The sequence below is a fragment of the Lepidochelys kempii genome, chromosome 8, assembly GCF_965140285.1.
Source record: "Lepidochelys kempii isolate rLepKem1 chromosome 8, rLepKem1.hap1, whole genome shotgun sequence".
NCBI classification, from domain to species: Eukaryota; Metazoa; Chordata; order Testudines; family Cheloniidae; genus Lepidochelys; species Lepidochelys kempii.
Genome location: NC_136387.1, coordinates 83089432 through 83106539, shown reverse-complemented (window position 1 = coordinate 83106539; position 17108 = coordinate 83089432). Strand labels below are relative to the sequence as shown.

Sequence of the window (17108 nt, the reverse complement as noted above, 5' to 3'; positions counted from 1 at the left end):
GCAAAAAATTACTATATATTTGTTCTAATGCTCATTCATTATATGTAGTTGGACCAGCTTGATGCATATCTACTCCAGTACTTCCTTACATGTCTACATTTTAATTAGGTTTTCCTATAACGTGCGTGTGTACTTTAATATACCAATATTTTATTTGCAGCCACCTTTGGCACCAATTAAACTTGTAGGTATTGGGGTTTTCTTCTCAAACTCTTTTTAATTTAAATAATTAAAAGAAAAAGCAGGGGGGCAGAAACTATTAGAACATGTTTCATTTAGGTGCATTAATTTAAACTGATAGTATGGCCCTTTTTTGTTTAATTCTACGCATTAAACAATCCCCAAGCATGATTTTTGGCATGGTAAGATGATGATCTAGCAAAAGTCTAACAGAAAATTGGTGTCGTTTAGTCCTGTAGTTTAAAAGTTATTACTCCTTTCTTCTATCAACCAAAACATAGGTGAAGAAAAGATATAGACCTAGAGTGTCAAACGTATAGCCTGGAGGTAGGATCTAGACCATGTCATGAGTGTAAGTGGCATGACAGACCCATAGAGACCCTGCTCATAGACCTTGGAGTGTCTGATGGGGCTTAATCCTCAGCAGTTGAAAGGCAAGAGAAAGAACCCCAATTAGTCATGCTTTGCATCTGGGGGGTAATTAATAGCTCTGCCTCCTTAGGCCAGGAGGTAAGAGGAAGCTCAGTTGGTGAGTACCTGCAGAGGAGACAGATCTCTCTGGCAAAGAGAAGTCCTGGGCTAGGGTTTAATAGCTAGGAAACAATGGAGGAAGAACATTATAGGAGCAGGTTAGGTTCCTGCAGTGGAAGCCCTGAGGTAAAGTCAATAAGGGAACTACAATGAAGCTTCAAAGGGGTAGCAGGATATTAGTTTGAAGACTTCTTTTGATTTTTATTTGGACTTGTTTGTGGTAGCCTGGAAGAGGTTTAGACGTTTATGTGACATGGCTGGAGAACCAAATCATTGAACATCCAAAGGGGATTTGGGGGATGAAGCAGGTTGTGATAGGCCACTGCAGGTCAAAGGAAGAGCCCAGTAGGGGAGCATTAGAGACAAGGCCACTTCAATCAAAAATGAGATGGCTCCTATGAGGTGAGAGTGCAAGCCAATATCACAATATCTGTCAGAGTCTGAAACAGTGACTATGAGGTGTGAATGTGCCTGTCCTCTTTTAATTTTATTGGTGTGTCAACTCTAATAGCTAATGGGAAAGGGGATGGAAGTGAAGCCTTCAAGGGATGAGAATTGCAAGTTGCTGCAGGGAAAGAAAGCCAAAGGACAGTACAGAGAATGCATGCAAAGAAAGAGAACAGAAACAGGAGGCCTAAAGGAGAGTGGGTTTTCTCACTGAATAATGACAGCACATGAATAAGTTATAAATAAAAGTGTAGTTACTACATAAACTATATTTTTCCCTTAGACAAACCTCCCCTGCAGCAGTGTCTAGACTGAGTAGTCTATGAAGTTATGAATTTATATCCTGGACCATAACTTGATATGGAATCCAGTGATCTCCTCTAAATTAGACACCCCTCCTGCGCTAAGTCATCATATTTGTTATTAGAAAGGAGGAGCAAAGATAATATCTATCATTCACATGCACTAGTATTTTTAAGGTTTTCAGTTTCCATAGTAATGGGTACATTATAAATGGCTTTGTAGGGCAAAAAGCATTATTTTAACAACCTAAATAGATGGTACTTTCCCATCTAAGTCTTGTAGCCACAAAGTCACAAGACATTTTATTTTAACTCTGTCTTTCAAATTGCTCATTGCTATCTAAAAAGAAGTCTAAATTAAATCATCCCATCTTGGTTTTAACCGAAAGGTTTATTTCAGAGATACTGGTTCATCCAGTAGTGAAGTGAGGAAAGGATGAGGAATTCTTGTATCCTCACTCTTTTTTTTTTTTTTTTTTAATCTCCATAGAATACAAGGCCAGAAGGGACCATTGTGATCATTTAGTCTGACCTCTTATATAGCACAAGCTATGGAACTTCCCCATAATAATTCCTAGACCAGATCTTCCAGAAAAACATCTGATCTTCATTTAAAATTGTGAGTGATGGAGAATCTACCACAACCCTAGCTAAATTGTTCCAACAGTTAATTACTTTCAGTGTTAAAAAAATATGCCTTGTTTCCAGTCCAATGTTCAGACTGCCAGCTGCAATATCATGTATTATTCTAAGGCGTATGCAACCAAGTCTAAGGCACTCTGATAAGCACAGTACAACAAATGTAACTAGGAGACAGTCCTTCTTGCCTAAGAGACCTTATAATCTAAGGAAGGAAGAACTCTATAGGTGAGTTTAAAGGGGGAGGGGAGGAGAGTATATTTAAAATTCAAGTTTTAAAGTTATATTTGTGCATCAAGCACAGAAAAGTTCTTAATTTCCAGGGGAAGGAAGATAGGCACCATCTGTTCCCTAAATGGCTGTTTCAGAATAATTTATACACTCTTCATTAGGTAGCTAACGTAGTTCCATAGTCCTGGTACTGTCTAGACTCTTCCCCACTCCACCACCCTGAACTTTGTCACATACTATTATTAGCTGGCTGCTTTCATGGGCTTGATGCTATAAAATGCCCCAGGGCTTTAGGGCCTGAGGCCCAGATCCCAGTTACTCACAAAGCATGAGCCAGTGCATTATCTCCGCGTGCTGTGGTGCAGAACTTTGTGTGGGAAGAGGCCCCTTGAAAGGCTTGTGAGCCGTAAGTATTTTCTGACTGCTTAGAAGACACTTGGTAAGGCAACTCCCATCTTTTCATGTATTTATACCTGCTCCTGTATCTTCTACTCCCTGCATCTGATTAAATGGGTTCTAGCCCAGGAAAGCTTATGCCTAAATAAATGTGTTAGTCTCTAAGGTGCCACAAGGACTCCTCCTTGTTTTTGCAAAAAAGAAAAGGAGTACTTGTGGCACCTTAGAGATTAACCAATTTATTTGAGCATAAGCTTTGGTGAGCTACAGCATCTGATCTCACTTCATTAAGATGCATCCGATGAAGTGAGCTGTAGCTCACGAAAGCTCATGCTCAAATAAATTGGTTAGTCTCTAAGGTGCCACAAGTACTCCTTTTCTTTTTGTGAACACAGACTAACACGGCTGTTACTCTGAAACCTGATCGTTGTTTTTGCTGATACAGACAAACAGGCTACCACTCTGAAACTAGGTGATAGGCGCCTTACAAATATCCCAGGCGCACCAGGTATGTATACCTGCCAGGTCTCACCTCTGCCCAGCATGGCAGGTGCCACTCGGCCATGGCAAGGTCTGTTTCGCTGCCCTGGTCCCCTGCCAGGCTTCCTTGGGTCCCCTTCCCCTCCTGTCAAGTGATCCCGGCGGGAGGCCGCCTGCGCGGGGCCCGGCCCCGGGAACGCTTTGCTCCCCAGAGCCCCAGGTTATTTATAGCCTGTGGTGCTTCCAGCTCAAAATAACCCAGCCGCCGCGGCCGGGGGCTTGGCTCTGCCCCAGGCGCGCTGAGTCGGCCTGTGCCGGCGGGGAGGGGGCCGCGGCGGGCCCTGCCTGCCTGCGTCGGGACAGCTGCAGCCGGGCCGGGGCGCGCCTGGAATGCGGGCGAGGGCTGCGCACCAGGACTTTTATGGAAACTTGCAGAGCCGGCGGCAGCCAAGGGGCGCTCAGCAGCAGCCACAGCCGCGCCGCCGCCGCCGCTCCCCAGCCAGCCAGCTCGCCCGCCCACCCGCGAGCCGCCGGGATTAGCGTGAGCCGGAGCCGCGGGCAGGACCCCCAGGTAAGACGCTCCGCGGGGCATAAAACTCCTCCGGAAAACTTCAGTGGGGCCGGCGCGGCTCCCGCTCCGCGCAGCCAGGGCACCGCAACCCTTGCTCCCTGCCCGGGCCATGCCGAGCCCGACCCGTCTCCGCCCTGTGCCCTGCTCCTCTGTCCCGTCCTGCGGCTCCCCCTTCTCCTCTCCGCCGCGGAGCCCGGCCCCGCTTCTCCCAGTCCCCTGCCCGCCTCCGCTGGGCTGTTCCCAGAAGCCTGGCTGCGCTGGGGCTCCTCTTTCCCCTCTCCCGGGGCTCCCCCTGTCGCCCCCCTGGCGTCGCCGTTCCCAATCCCTGGCAGAGCGTCATCGATATTAAGGCCAGAAGGCGGCACCCCGTCGTCCAGCCTGACTCCTGCGTATCGCAGGCCACCCCCAGCGCCCGCACCCTAAACGCAACACCTGAAATGCGACCCAAGTATTACGCAGCCCGGGAGCGGGAGACTAGGTCCTTGCAGCCGCAGGCTCCCGTAGTGGCAGGGAAGTGAGCAAATGAGGCGCCTGTTTCGTTGCGATTCAGAGGGACACCGGTGATTTGTGTCATCTCGCGGGGGCAGCCCCCCAACTTGCCCCTCTCAGGCTTTGAAGCCGTTTCAGCCGCCCAGCAGCGCGCACACAGGGCGAGACAGCAGGAGGGCTGTGTCAGACACAGGAGCTCAGCGTTGGGGGACGCCAGCTAGCACAGTCCAGGCCTGAGCAGTCAGTGTGACTGGACTGCGTTACCCTACAAATGAGAGGTTTCAGAGTAGCAGCCCTGTTAGTCTTTATTCGCAAAAAGAAAAGGAGGACTTGTGGCACCTTAGAGACTAACCAATTTATTTGAGCATAAGCTTTCGTGAGCTACAGCTCACTACAAATGAGCTGCGCCTGGTCTGAGGGGGAGAAGTGAAGCAAGTCTTATCCACCGGCCCATGTTTCCTCACCCACAGCAGTGCTTGGGGACCCTGCCCTTTCAGGAATTTAACCCATTCCTGGTGATTGACTTGAGTTAACCTGTGGTTTGGGTGCCCCAGATGTCAGGCTATAGTGAAAAGGAAACCTCTTAACACTGCAGGGGGTAGAACTGATCGGAGACTAAGGAGATGTCCACTGGAAATAAGATGCTGAGCTAAAAATAGTGCCAGGGTTGGTTAGTGGTGACAGAGTCCCTGGGTGAGGGGGTGGAAGGGCTGTCATCAGCCTATATCCTAAATCTAACTCAGCAAACCAGCACTGCACTCATTTGCTTATTTTTATAATTGTGGTCACTGCTGCTTGCTTCACTTTCACTAAATTTAATAAAAGGCACCTTTGGATGACATTAGTTATAGCAAAAAAATGCTTTGCTAACATGCTCCAATAAAGCACTGTTTTAGCCACATGTCCCCTTCTCTATGCTTTATACACAGAAACAATTACTATCTATTTTACTTAACTAATTTTTTAAAAAATATCAATAAATAATGGATGTGGGGAAATAGTTGGCCAGTAAAGAATCAAGAGGGCCTACCTGGAGACAGTGATGAATGAGACAGACAGACCAAAATGGTCTTTACTCCTTAAACTGTGGCCCAGTTCAGGACAGTAGATAGTGTAATTTATTGGCCTGTAGCAAAAACTGACAAGTCTCTGGCATTTTAATGTGTTTTGTTAAATACAATATGCCAGTTTAATAAAATTGTGATCTAGACCAGTGTGAAGTGGTGGGGCATTTATAGCAAATTTTAATGTAAAATTATTACAGATATCAAATGCTGTAATGAGCTGTATTAGTATTAATTCAATAGTATTTCAAAATGTTCAGTTTATGATGTTTGTCTTTACAAAAGAAACCCAGGAAAGAAATATGAATGGAGTCAGTAATTTGAGCAGCTAACCTTTTTGCTAACATTGTTATTTTGATTGAGTTGTTTAAAAACACTTTCTCTCTCTTTGGTAGAGATGTGAGTGTGCAAGCCATTTCTTATGTCTGTCTCTCAGTAGTTTGAGTTCAATATGGATGACAAAATAAATTCCTCCTTCCCTTCCGTTCTGTTTTCATCCAAAATGTCTCTATAAGTTGCTTCCAACTGGTGAAATCTCTGATGTTAGATATATTTTCAGATAAAATAAATGTAATTATAGTTTTGTCTGCTTGACTTTATTAAAAGTAATCTGAAAACGTATTTTATGAGTACATTTTACATTGCTTTCTCAAACTATCATTATCAGAATGTCATATTTTAGTTGTAATTGAATTTTATGTTTGAGAATGTATTTTGCAGATGTAATTTGTTCTGACATTTCTTTTAATGATAAGGGAGATCTGTTGCTAATTGAAGAAATATATATCTGTAAGAAATACAGTTGATAAAAGGTAGAAGAAGTATTCTGAAGATTTGACAATGAGTAATTATCATTTATATCCTAGAAATATACAAGTAGATGGAAATATGTATTGGGCCCATAAAGTTTAAGATAGCTGTTCTTTGAACACTTCCTGTGAGGGAATATTTTCCTCAATGGAAGAAGCCAGTATAGCCTACTGTGCTTAAACTCATCTCTAAGGATCTCCTGCTGAACAGGAGAGAATGCCATTTCCTAGCTGTTCCAGTGTCTGAAGTAAATTGGAACCTAGATGGGGAAAAAAAGATGAGTCAGACTCAGTCTAGGAAGACTGAAGTGATGGTGAGAAGCAGAAGAAAGCATTTCAAGGAAGTAGTAGGAGCTGTGACCTCAAGGTGTTACGCAGTCTCTCAGTCCTGTTGGCATCAGCTCTACTCCTGGACTATCCAACAGAAGCAGCAGCCAGAAATGCCTTTTATCTTCACTGAGCCAGGAGACTTCATCCTCTCCTGTCAAATGCAGGCATAACTACAGAGATCTAACCATTTATCACTTCCACCCTGGATTACTGCGGTGTATTCTATCTGGACAATGATCTTGGGGTCTAGATGGAAACTGTATCTAGTTCAACAAGCAGTGTCCTACTTTCCAGGAAGGGCAAACTACAGAAAGCAAATCACAACAGTACTCCACGCTCTACCCTGGATCCTTGCCTTATATAATTCTGCATTTCACGGTCCTAGTGTTTATCTTTAAAACATTCTATTAGCCTTCGTTAAACTGTCTCCATCATATCTGCTTCTCTATTCTGCTGCAGCATCTGTAATAATGTGGGATCTTGTAGTTTAGGGCTGAGCCCATTGCTTTCTCTCTCTCTAGCACCAGAAATTAGGATGAGTCAAAGTCTTGCTATATAGGGTAAGTCTATTGGGGATCGATTTATCGTGTCTCATCTAGACATGATAAATTGATCCCCGAATCGATGCCTGTACACCACAAATAGCAAAGCTGAAGTTGCATATCTTAGTTCGAACCCCCCGCCCCTTCCAGTGTAGCTTAGGCCTTAGGCCCAGTGTAAAGTTACCCAAAGTAGGCCTTCTCCCAGTAACAGAGCAGATCCTCCCCCTCCCCCAGACATTTTTTCTGGAACATAGCCCTGAAGATTGTTCCCTACTGTCTTAAACCTGGTAGGAACAAGAAGGCCACTCTCTATCATACAGAAAAGGTTATCTTCAGTTTGGACATAGAGCTGAGATGCTATGGTAATGGTGCTTATTACACTATAAGCAAAGCGTTTACAATAATCTGTTTTACCATAATAATGTCTGCTAAGATTATTCCGCTATGATACTTTAGCTGTAACATAGAGTCATGCATCTAACTTTGAGCTGTAAACTGAGCAACTTCACTTTATAAAACTGGATTTTTAAAGTTTGGGAAAGGGAGAATGAATATCATCTCTGTTCAGTGGGAGCCTTGGTTTAGTTGCTGGTTGATATTCTAGACACGCACATCAATTTCATGTAATTTTGGGGGGAAATAGTTTCTCTTATATAAAATATGCAAAAATATGAGTTGGTTTTGTAGTGAATTAATGCAGAATAAGATTCTAGGGGGAAGATTCTAAACTGGTATAAAGAGTCAGCTCCATTTAAGTCAATGGAGCAATAGAAGATTACACCAGTTGAGGTATCTCATTTCAAACTAGGCCTTATCCGGCTATATTTTAAAAGATTGGTTTTAGAAAGTTATAATCAGGGTTTAAGCAGGGCTCACATGATGAACAATAAGCAGGGGGAATGCTTTCCTGTGTCCTCTTCCCAGCTTTATTAAACTCAGTTTTTATTAAATATGTTAACAAGTACAACTGTGCTTTCCTGTCCTTAAGAGCCTTGACCATAAGTAATACATTTCCAAGTCTCAAAAGATTGTTTCCTACTTATAAAACAATCTTCTCTGTGGGTAGGTCATTAAAAGGAGACAGATGGTAAACATAAGACTAATGAAAATACTTGTTTATACAGTTGCCAGCAAGACAGTAAGTGAGCCTATCAGAAAGAGGAGTTATTGAGGAATTAGATATATTTTTTTCAACCTAGCTTTCAATTCCTGTATCTGCAAAAAGTAGCAATTTATTTAGGGGTAGAGTAGCAGTGGACTATCTCCCCAAGTAGGTCTTCTCCATCTGTACTATCTATATGAGAATGTTCATTAGTCTATTGCTAAACATAAGTTTTCACAGTTTCAAACTAATATAAGTAAATTGCTTCAAAATAGGAAGTAAGAACAGTTTTTATGTGCCTTAGGTCTTCCGCTAATGATAGACAACATATTTTAAAACAAAATCTAGAATAACTTTATTTCATGAAGGCTATGCAACAGCTTTTGTTCAGTTAAAGAACAAAATGGATCTAGACTATTCTCAGTGATAGCAGATTACAGGACAAGGAGTAATGGTCTCAAGTTGCAGTGGGGGAGATTTAGGTTAGATATTAGGAAAAACTTTTTCACTAGGAGGGTGGTGAAACACTGGAATGCGTTACCTAAGGAGGTGGTAGAATCTCCTTCCTTAGAAGTTCTTAAGGTCAGGCTTGACAAAGCCCTGGCTGGGATGATTTAGTTGGGATTGGTCCTGCTCTGGGCAGGGGGTTGGACTAGATGGCCTCCAGAGGTCCCTTCCAACTCTGTTATTCTATGATTTTATGAAAGGGTGGTGTAACTCTTACATAAGTGGGGATACATTAAGTTTAAACAGACTTTTCGGCTTAAGAGGTGATAAGGAAGAATAAAATTTTTGCTGTCTTGTAACATCTTTCTGTATTTATTTTAATTTTGTCTGAATAGCGGTGATGTGTGTGTGTGTGAGAGAGAGAGAGAGGTGACACAATTATACCAGCTAAAGACATATCATATAGTTGATCATTTCCTGTCTCCTCCCCCCCATCTTAGAACCAGTAAGATAAGTAAATTGTGTTTTTTAAACAATCCTGCGCAGATTCAGATATTTTCGCATAGCAGCTGAACCAATAACATTGCCTAACCTGTTTCCTAGTTTTACATCTGTTACCGTCTTTGTGATATTCACCAAGCACCATAGTTAAGATTTCATTTTAGCCTATTGAGTAACAATCTTCTCCATCATATGCAGACAAGCCATTCTAATAATAGGTTTTCCTCTGCTCTGCAGCTCCGGGGCCAGATCAGACCTGTCAATCACAGGATGGAGGTTTGGCTTCCCCTCCTGGGAAAACCCCTGGGAAAAACAGCTAGACTGTTTATACAGACTAAACATAGTCTAAGAACTTTGATTAACAGTATTAAAACATTAGACTAATATTTCCTGAGATACACCTTCACCCAGCTGAACTGAAATTTTACTTTAGATGTATATCAGTTAGAGAGGCAATGAGATGACAAGACTGACTAGTCCAAGAAGCAAAATAATCAGATAATAAATTTATTTCTCCATCGTATTCAGGTTTGTCATTCCAACTATGGGAGTACTACAGAAGGGAAACTGTATGGGAGGGCTCCAGTAACCAAAAATATGTACAGAAAAATTGGAAAAGTATTGTGATATCAAGGAAGCAAACTTTCCCTGAAAAGCTGAGATATGATTGTTATGCACAACCAAGTATACGATGAAGACACAGCACCCATTGATGTGGTAAAAATACACAAGGCCTATATACAGTTGGCCTCTGCCTCCCCAGAGAGTAAGCCTCGCTTCTGTTACAAGCACTTGCTTTCACTGGGACACACTTTCTTCCAAAACTGGGATATGTAACTGAGACTTTTAGAAGCAGTAATAGTTCCCCCTAACCAAGGGAATTAGTGAAGGCACTAATAGCAAAATGCCCTCTAATTTAGAAGCAGCATATTCCAGAGACCATACTGGTTGATTCTTTCCTAGTGATAAGGCCATTCTGAAGGATCCTTCACCTAATATTTTTGCTCATGAGGGGTAGATTACTTATGTGTAGGTCCAAGCAAAGACATATAAAGGGCTTGATTATATAAACAGCATGCAGCAAGTTGGGGTGTAAACCTACCTCTGATTAGACTGTCGCACATGGAGTGTCTGCATGGAGTCTGTTGCTGTGCATGAAAAGTTCCGTAGTGTGCTTTGATCTGCCCCACTTGGAAATGGTGAGGAAGTAGCTCTGTTCCTTTCTTTCTGAAAGATCTTAGAGGGTAGTATCAGACAAATGCTCTCTTAGGCATCAAACAGTATTCAGTTCCGTCACTGTTTCTGTTCAAGGTATATAGGATGTTATAAGGAGTGCAGCCATGGGCTGAAATGTAGTTAGCGTGCAACAAATGTACTGCTCTATATCTCCATTTCTTCTGACATAGATGGTGGAGTATAATGACTTACCCAGCCTCAAAAAATAATTGCAGTAATTGGATTAGAGCCATCTAGCTATGTGTGAAATTTAGATTAAGAGTAAAGTGATACTTATAGGATGGGGAAGCAACTAGAAGAAATGTCATTAGAGTTGCAACCCATCCGTTTTTTACCCGGACAGTCTGGTTTTTAGCTTCTTTGTCTGGGTGCCATTTAGGATTGTCAGGTGCATAGTTTACTACTACTACTACTTCAAGGCACTTACTACTTCAAGGGCACTTTACACTGCCTTCATAGACCGGGTCCTTGAGACAATCCAGAGAGGGAAGGGGGTGGGACCTCAGGCAAAGAGGTGGAGCAGAGGCAGGATAGGGGATGGGGCCTCAGAGTTTGGTTACCAGGAGTTAGAAAGGTGGCAACCTGAAATGGTACTCATATCAGTGTTCCCACTTACAGAAATATGCCTGACATTTTTCAGACTCACAATGTGGAGTCTTGTTGAATCTGCATTTGGATGGTCAAGTAGTAGTAGTTGCCAAAAGTGTTTTGCCAACATGTTTTCTTAGTAAGAAGATTGCAGACTTTCTGAATGTGGACCTCACTGTAGTCAGCCATGCCTTTGTCAATGTGAAGTTGAGGTGTTCAGCTAATTGTAGCTTCCCCACAAAATAGTCTTGAACATATGCAATGCCCAAATTTAAAAGCATTTTTAAAAATTCAAAGTCCTTAAATGGTGCTGATGGTGGTACATAAACGTAATGTACTACCTATGCTGAAATCTACATAGTAAGCAATTGCATTCTGTACTAGCTACAATTTCCAGATTATCTTAAGGGGAAGTCACATATAGAGTATATAACCAGTCCCATGTATTAAGGTGGTGGGGAGTATGTCAGCTGACAGAGAAGTAGTGCCCTGTACAAGGTCATCTTTGGAACCCTCTTCTTCTAGAGCCTAGATTTGGTGGCTTTCAGGGTCCACTGAAAGGTCCATCTGATTTCCAAAGATTTTGTAGGGCAAAGGAGAACAAAAGTTGAATAGGTGTGCCAATTTGTGAATGTTAAAAATGATTGTTTTAAGTTTCTGTTAAATGCATGCGGTAAAACTGATTTAGCTGTATTTATTTATCTTTTAAACGTAAGACATGAATCTGCTAGTTCTGAGGCTGCCAAAATCAGAAACAAGGGTTGGGGGGCAGGAGTGTGATGTTTCCTTTCCCGACTTTTCCAGGTGGATCTTGATAGCCAAGGTTCTGTTTAACCAAACAGAACAGGCCAATGTTATCACAACAGGGTTGCCACTTGAGGACACTAAGAAAACAGCATGAGATATACCCTAAAAAAAAATGCTCAAAGGGTAAACTGACACCTGCTAATGTTTGCAGGAATCCAGATACCACAAAAATGCTTGCAAGAAGCATCTAGAGCATTTCTAGACACAACAGAATTAAACATGCTATCACCAACTTACAGACAGGCCAAACGGAAACTACAGCTGGTTTGAGTATTTTTTGTGTTTTTATTCAACAGTTCAAATAACTCTAACAAACTCACGCACCTGCTTTTTATCAGTTCATGAGTAGGGTATTTGGTATTATTAATGTATCCACTTTCTTTTTGGAAGGCTGATAAAAAATACTTGTTTTGAGATTGGTTACATTTGGGCTTGTTAGAAGTCCTGATCCTGTGAGAGGATATGTACCTAAAACTCCTAATGAACTGAAGTTGGTGGAAAGTTTTTGTTTTTTTATAAACCACAGCAGAATCAGGTGCCTAATTACTCTCACACACTGTTATTTCTTGCTGTTGTAACTACTGTGGTCTAAAGACCATCTGTTAGCATATCAGAATTCCATATTAAAGATTCAAGTGCCTGTGTTCCTAACACCTTCTTCATTATTAAAAAAAAAAATTAAACATTTAAGTCTAGATTATTGTAGGAATTGATCTGCTTCTTCTTCGAGTGCTTGTTCACGTCCATTCCACATTAGGTGTGCGCACGCCGCGTGCACGAGCGTTGGAAACTTTTTCCCTTAGCGCCTCCCGTCGGGCCCCCCGAGTGGCGCCACTGCCCCCTGCATATATACCCCCGCCGGCCCCACCCCCTCCAGTTCCTTCTTGCCCTCCGTGGTGGTGTTGGAACAACCTCTCTCTCTTTCATAGAAGAGCAGTCCCTTAGCCTTTAGAGTAGCTGTTATCAGTTCGTTTACATATAGATTGTGAACACTTAAGTGATTAGGTGCTTGGAGGCCTCCAGCACCGGCCCTGGGCCGCGCAGGGCATGCCTCAGGCCCATGGCTTCAAGGCTTGTGCCACGTGCCGCAAACCTATGCCAGTTAATGACCCCCACAGCTCGTGTCTATGTTGCCTGGGGGACGGACATCAAACTGAAAGGTGTAGGGTTTGCAAGGTGTTCAAGCCAAGGACAAGGAAAGAAAGAGACTTTCACCTAAAGCAACTTTGATGGCGGCCGCATTGCAGCCGCCGGGCCCAGAGCACCCGACACCGGCTCAGGCTTCTTCAGTGCATAGTGCCCCGGAGCCGTCAGGAGACCTGGCACTGGCGAAGCACCGTAAACTGTCAGCCCCGGAGCTCCAGGCTAGGCCCCGGCACCGATCGTCCTCCCCGGTGCGGCCCCCAGCGCAGCCTGAAGGAAGGCGTGGTCGTTCCCCACACAGGAGGCTGGCGCCTCCCAAGGCACCGAGCGCCAACAAGAGCAGGAAGACCGCAGTACCAGTGCTGACACAGGCGGTCCCGGCGGCACAAGCTCCACTGAGCCCAAACCTAAGTGAGCTCAGTGCGGACGATGGGCTCAAGGGTATAACGGATCAGCCCTCTATGCCTGGCACCTTTGAGGCCGCAAAGGACCTCATCAAGGTGTCGGCGGTGAGCCCCCTCCCGTATGGGGAGAACCCTCCGGCACTCATGCCTCGAGCGCCATCAAAGGGTAAGCCAGCAATGATGTGCCGCTCGAAGACACCGTCCCGGCACCAGTCCCGGAGTTGGTCCCGGTCAAGCTTCGACTCTGCAGATTCGCACTTGCCAGCGGCCCAGAAGCGGCACTGGCAGCAGGTCGACGCGAAGAAGCACCAGGAAGGGCACACCACTCTCCGGCACCGCCCAGAGACTGGCACCGGGAGGAGTTGAGACAGCCCTCGCCAGAGGTCTCCTGCTGACGGTCCCGGTCCAGGACCGCCACTGTTTGCCAGCACCGGTCCCGCTCAGCCAGGAGCCGCTCATTCTCCTGCCAGCACAGATCATTGGCACCACCATGGCCTTCACAATCGGTGTCGCTGCAGTCTGGCGCCGGCTCCGGTCGGAGTAGCTACCCACACAGGGGCCCGGACAGCAGGGACCCTCAGGGAAGCTGGCAACCTCAATGGGGGCCGCCAGGCCATTGGCTCTTCTTGACCCCCTGGGCCTATCAGGAGCGCCAAGGGGCCCCATCCAGGGCAAGTTACTCAGTGCAGTGGTCCCGGTCTCCGCACCAACACCAGACGGTGCTGGACTCTTTGCTGTGGTGGTAGTCCCAGCCTGTGGTTTGCGAAGGCATCCCCTTTGCCGCCCCACTTCTGGACCTGACACTGGTGACGGACGCGTCAGACCACGGATTGGGGGCTCACATGGGGGACCTCATGATGCAGGGGTTGTGGTCCAAGGCAGAGTGGTCGCTCCATATCAACGTGAAGGAGCTCAGGGCGGTTCGTCTCGCCTGCCAGACCTTTCATGCCACTCTGAGTGGTCACAGTGTGACAGTTCTGACAGACAATGCTACAGACAACGTTATATAAACAAGCAGCGTGGGGCTTGTTCCTCGCCACTCTGTCGCGAGGCTCTCCTCCTCTGAGACCTTTGCATAGCCCACGCGATTCACCTCGAGGTGTCCTATCTCCCAGGGGGTGTGGAACGAGCTGGCGGACTCCCTCAGCAGGTCGTACCGCATGCACGAGTGGGCACTCATGGCGGATGTCGTGCTTTTGCTCTTCCGCAGGTGGGGGCTTCCCCGGGTAGATCTGTTTGCCACTAGGGCCAACGCCCAGTGCCCGCGGTTCTGCTCATTCCAGGGCCGGAGCCCGGGCCCACTTGCAGATGTGTTTGCAATCCCGTGGAGAGGGGGCTTGGTGTATGCCTTCCCCCAACTCCTCTGGGTGCTCAAGGTCCTGCTCAAGGTGTGCAGGGACAGGGTGGCGGTGATTCTCATCGCCCCAGCCTGGGCCTGCCAACACTGGTACACATCGCTCCTAGAGCTGTCGGTGGACGCCCCAGTAGTCCTGCCCCTACACGGGGACCTCATTACACAGGACAGCGGGCGGCTTCTCCACCCCGACCTGCAGTCACTGCACCTGATGGCGTGAAGGCTCTGAGGCTAAACGCCCTGGAGAGCCAGTGCTCCTTTCCCGTGCAGCAGATTCTGCTTGGCAGTAGAAAGCCCTCTACCAGGACGGCCTATATGGCCAAGTGGAAAAGGTTCTCATGTTGGTGTGAACCCCGACAGGTGCGGCCGGGCTAGGCCCTGGTGCAGGCCATTCTGGAGTACCTCCTGCACCTCAAACAGCAAGGGCTAGCCCCGTCCTCACTCAGTGTGCATCTGGAGGCCATTTCCACCTTCCATCGGGGTTCTCGGGGGGCTCGATGTTTTCCCACCCAATGGTGGGGCGGTTCCATAAAGGGTTGGAGAGGGTGTTCCCATACTCCCACCCCCCAGTCCCTCCATGGAACCTTAACCTGGTCCTTTCTAAACTCATGGGACCCCCTTTCGAGCCCCTCGCTACCTGTTCTCTCCTCCACCTTTCCTGGAAGGTGGCATTTCTGGTTGCCATTACCTCAGCCAGAAGGGTGTCCGAACTGAGGGTCCTCACCTCTGAGCCACCATACACAGTATTTCACAAGGACAAGGTGCAGCTCCGGCTGCACCCCAAGTTCCTCCCTAAGGTGGTGTCCCAATTCCATCTCGGCCAGGACATTTGTCTGCTGGTGTTCTTCCCGAAACCCCATATGGACCTGAGTCGCTGCAGCTTGCACACCTTGGATGGGCATTGAGTGCTGGCGTTCTGTTTGGAGCGCACTAAGCCCTTTCACAAATCCATGCAGCTGTTTGTGGCTGTGGCCGAGAGGTTAAAAGGCCTCCCAGTGTTGGCGCAGCGGATTTCATTTTGGATTACAAGCTGCATCCGGGTGTGCTATGAGCTCGCAGGTGTTCTGGCCCCGGCGGTCATGGCCCACTCGACCAGGGCGCAGGCGACCTCCACGGCATTCCTGGCACAGGTCCCGATCCAGGAGATCTGCAGAGCAGCCACCTGGTCCTCGGTGCACACCTTCACAACCCACTATGTGGTCAACAAGCAGGCCAGAGAGGACGCAGCAGTTGGCAGAGCGGTCCTCCGAGCAGTTGTTCCGTGACTCCTACCCTCCTCCAGAAGTAAGCTTGTAATTCACCTAATGTGGAATGGACTTGAACAAGCACTCGAAGAAGAAAAAATGGTTACTTGCTTTCTAGTAACTGTTGTTCTTCAAGATGCGTTGTTCACGTCCATTCCACACCCAGCCTCCTACCCCTCTGTCGGAGTCGCCGGCAAGAAGGAACTGGCGGGGGTATATATGCGGGGCACAGTGGTGCCACTTGGGGGACCTGCTGGCCCGATGGGAGCTGCTAAGGGAAAAAGTTTCCGACGCTTGTGCACGCAACACCTGCACATCTAATGTGGAATGGATGTGAACAACACATCTCGAAGAACAACAGTTACGAGACAGTAAGTAACCGTTTTTTCTTGCTTTTCAGTCATTTCAGGCAGTGAAATAGATTAGTCAGGTTGTCATTCTGCTTCCTTTTAATAGTATTGCAGTGTTTTGTTGCTTACAAATAGTGCAGAGAAATATTTACATTTATAAAACTATTTCCATTCATTATTTTCAGCTATTTTAAGTTAAAAAGCTAAAATATAGAATAAGCGTTTTAAAAAAGGTATATAACAAATTATAGCAGTTTCATGAAGAGAGACGTCGGCGCCAATCCAGCAATGAGCTAAGCATAGGCAGACCCCTGTGCTCACATGGAATTCATTGCAGGACTGAGGCCTTATTTTATAAGTCATTACATTGAAAAACAAGAGAAGATGCCTTTCACATGGTCTAAGAAAACAGCTAACGTGTAATGAAAAAATCAAACTGTACCATGCAATGTTGAGTATTATGTGGCTTTAATCAAATAAACTTGATTTTCACAGGTGCTAGCCATAAGACCTAATGCTGCTTCAGGAAATAAAGTTTTTTCTTGTGAATTCCTTCCTTCTGGTTATAGCCTCAACAGTCTATTTGGTCGAACATACAAAGTTTTAAAACTGTACTAACACATTCCTAGAGATATCTTTAAGTTTTTGCTGGAAAGGTGGTATTATTTGAGAACTCTGTAGATGAGGCCACTGATGCAGAAAATGAATACGTATGGAAGGTAGTCCTCAGAAGTAGCCAAGCATGAACAAAGCACAGTTGGCACACGCACAGAGTAGTTTTATGGAATGTGCCAACACAATTATAGATAGGAGCACTTAATGGTAAAACACCAGTTGAGATGCTTGATGCGGGTTTGAATAAAACTGAGCAAGGCTTATTGACTTTTAACCTTTAGGAATGAGCTAATTGTGATTACATGT

At 45.7% G+C, this 17108-nt stretch overlaps 1 protein-coding gene across 2 annotated transcripts in view; it reads left to right on the top strand.

The window, feature by feature from the left end:
* Window positions 1–3532: 3532 nt before the first annotated feature.
* NEXN (nexilin F-actin binding protein) overlaps window positions 3533–17108 on the top strand; it is a 45605-nt gene continuing 32029 nt past the window's right edge. For both annotated transcript variants that reach the window (XM_078854104.1, XM_078854106.1), the window contains exon 1: window positions 3533–3777. The gene's annotated coding sequence lies outside the window, so the exon portion shown is untranslated. The remainder of the gene's footprint in view (window positions 3778–17108) is intronic.